Below are 3,215 nucleotides of genomic sequence, written 5' to 3'. Positions count from 1 at the left end.
CTCTGTCCAGCAGACGGCCACAGAATCCTGAAAAAGTCTCCGTTTGCTAAAAATCTGGAAGAGGCAATCTCCTCTTCCTGTATTTGTACTGTTCTGTATTGCTCTGGAACTTGTTAACATGAATCAACACCAAGAAACAGAAGTACAATTCTACATTTTGTAAATGCTGCCACCGCGTCGGGAAGTGGAACCACGGTCTCCGGCGGAACAGGCGGGGATACTCACCACGATACTAATGAGCATGAGTTCTATCAGAGCAGGAATCGAGCTGTGAACAGAACTGGACACCATGAGAAGTCTACAGACACATTGAGAGACAGATACAAACCGACAACCAGGGAGAGACAGACAGCGAGATAGAGACAACGAGAGACAGAAAGTGTGAGATTGAGAAGGAGAGGCAGACTGAGTGAGCAAAAGACTCAAACACATACATATACAGAGATGTATGTGTGTGATCTATTAAGAGCGAGAGGGAAAGAGTGAGAGAAAGACAATGATAAAGACAGTGACAAGGAGAGAGACAGATAGAGAGAGAGAGATAGAGACTAAAACAGAAAATGATGGAAATACTTTTCAGGTTAGAGGCAGGAACTAACAGAGACAGGCAAAGACATGGACAGACCGAAATGATGGCAAAGAGAGAGCCAGTCAGACAAAGAGTCTGAGAGAATGCCATTGGAACAGACGTGGACACCGTGAGAAAGAGCCAGATTCAGAGACAGAGACAAACGGAGAAACAGGGACAGACAGAGTGAGCCAGACTGAGAGAGACAAAGACTCAAACATACAAACACAGATACAGCTCTCTGAAGAGAGAGACAGGCAGAGACCGAGCGACACAGATACATTTCACAATTTCATTTCATTATCGGTTCAGAGTGTCACACAGTTACAGAAAATCGTTGATTCAACCGATGAAAATCGGGCACTACTGATCAGAATGGGAGGAAATATGTGTTAAATTAAAGAGATATCAGGAGTGGGGTACGAACCCACGCGGGAAAAAGCCCATTGATTTGTAAGGCCAACACCTCAGCCACTCGGCTATCCTGGTCCTGTGCGAGCCTCGAAACGATCTCTGTGAGAATCTGGGCTTCAACCCCAATCCCACATACAAACCCATGCACATCGGCTTTTAGTGAGCATTTACGAACATTTTTAGTAATATTGACACGGGGGCAACTCTCCTATTCTGTTTCGAGTCATGCTCTGGGACCTTTCATATTGACCCAAGGGTGCAGATGGAGCTTCAATTTAAAATTTCATTTGAAAGTCAACAGCTTCAACATTGCAAAATTCCCCAAGTGCTGCACTTGAGTGTCAGCCAAGATGATATGCTCAAGTCTCAGGAGTGCGACTTGAACACACAAACTCCTGATTCAATCGAGGATGCTGCAACTGAACCAAAGCCGATACCAAAGTTCACAACCGTATTATTTTCCCCAAGCCTTTTTTATCAGTTCCAGGACATACCAAATTCATGGTGATGATTTCCATAGACAGTTGCACATACACAGAGACATATAAATAGATAGACAGACACAGAGACCCACACACACACATACCCAAAAATTTGCACGCACCAACGGGCATGCACAGATGCCTTCGTCATCTCGAGGGATAGACAGGCTGAATCACTGTAGCAACTTTGACTGATTTTTGCGATTTTTTTATACGGATGTATCGTGAATATTGCAGATTAATAAAAATGAGAAAAAAATGTCAGTGTTGAAAGGTATGGGACGTTATTCCATCAATCTCAGGATCAGTTTGGCAGAGAACCGGTTAAATTGTGAAATGGAATGAAAAATGCTAAGAATCGTAGTCGGCAGGATTCGAACCTGCGCGGGATAACCCAATGGATTTCTACTCCATCGCCTTAACCACTCGGCCACGACTACTGTGTCGCTACTTTGTGCAACGTTACCAAGAAAAAACTCACTCATCCATCTCGGTGCAGCAGACGGCCAAAGAATCCTGAAAAAGTCTCCGTTTGCTAAAAATCTGGAACAGGCAAACTCCTCTACCTGTATTTTTACAGTTCTATATTGCTCTGGAATTTTTAATATGTATCTCTACCAAGAAACAGAAGTAAAATTCAACATTTTGAAACAACTGCTGCCCCGTCGGGGAATTGGACTCTGGTCTCCAGCTTAACAGGCAGAGATACTCACCACAATACTAACGAGGAACTGACGGGTACCATCACTGTCAGAGCAGGAATCGAGCTGTGAACAGAACTGGACACCATGCGAAGTCGGCAGACACATTGAGAGACAGAGACAAACCGACAAACAGGGAGAGACAGACAGCGAGATAGAGACAACGAGAGACAGAAAGTGTGAGACTGAGAAGGAGAGGCAGACTAAGTGAGAAAAAGACTCAAATACATACATATACAGAGATGTGTGTGTGTGATCTAGTAAGAGAGAGAGGGAAAGAGTGAGAGAATGATAATGATAAAGATAGTGACAAGGAGAGGGACAGATCGAAAAAGAGAGATCGAGACTAAAAGAGAAAATGATGGAAATACTCAGCAGGTTAGAGACACGGCAAAGAAAGACAGGCAGGCAGAGACATAGACAGATAGAGAGAGACGATGGGAAAGAGAGAGACAGTCAGACATAGAGGGATGATGGGAAAGAGAGACCCAAATAGACAGGGAGACTGAGAGAATCCCATTGAAGCAGAACTTTGAAACCGTGAGAAAGTAAGAGTCAGATTGAGAGATAGGGACAAACAGAGAAACATAGAAAATAGGTGCAGGAGTAGGCCATTCGGGTTTCGAGTCTGCACCACCATTCAATAAGATCATGGCTGATCATTCAGCTCAGTACGCCTTTCCTGCTTTCTCTCCATACCTCTTGATTCCTTTAGCCTTAATGGCCATATCTAACTCCCTCTTGAATATAGCCAATGAACTGGCATCAACAACTCTCTGCGATAGGGAATTCCACAGGTTAACAACTCTCTGAGTGAAGAAGTTTCTCCTCATCTCGGTCCTAAATGGCCTGCCCCTTATCCTTCGACTGTGTCCCCTAATTCTGGACTTCTCCAACATCGGGAACGTTCTTGCTGCATCTAACATGTCAAGGCCCATCAGAATTTTTAATGTTTCTATGAGATCCCCTCTCATGCTTCTAAACTCCAGTGACTTCAAGCACAGTCGATCCAGTCTCTCCTCATATGTCAGTCCTGTCATCCCGGGAATC

At 44.2% G+C, this 3,215-nt stretch overlaps 1 non-coding gene across 1 annotated transcript; it reads right to left on the bottom strand.

Moving 5' to 3' along the window:
* Window positions 1-1,823: 1,823 nt before the first annotated feature.
* On the bottom strand, window positions 1,824-1,904 carry trnas-aga (transfer RNA serine (anticodon AGA)). Its single transcript has one exon. It is a non-coding gene; the product is annotated as a tRNA-Ser (tRNA).
* Window positions 1,905-3,215: the final 1,311 nt, after the last annotated feature.

This window comes from Pristiophorus japonicus, chromosome 23 (genome assembly GCF_044704955.1).
Source record: "Pristiophorus japonicus isolate sPriJap1 chromosome 23, sPriJap1.hap1, whole genome shotgun sequence".
Lineage (NCBI taxonomy): Eukaryota > Metazoa > Chordata > Chondrichthyes > Pristiophoridae > Pristiophorus > Pristiophorus japonicus.
Note: the sequence above shows the minus strand (reverse complement) of the source record. Positions and strands in the feature narration are given on the sequence as shown.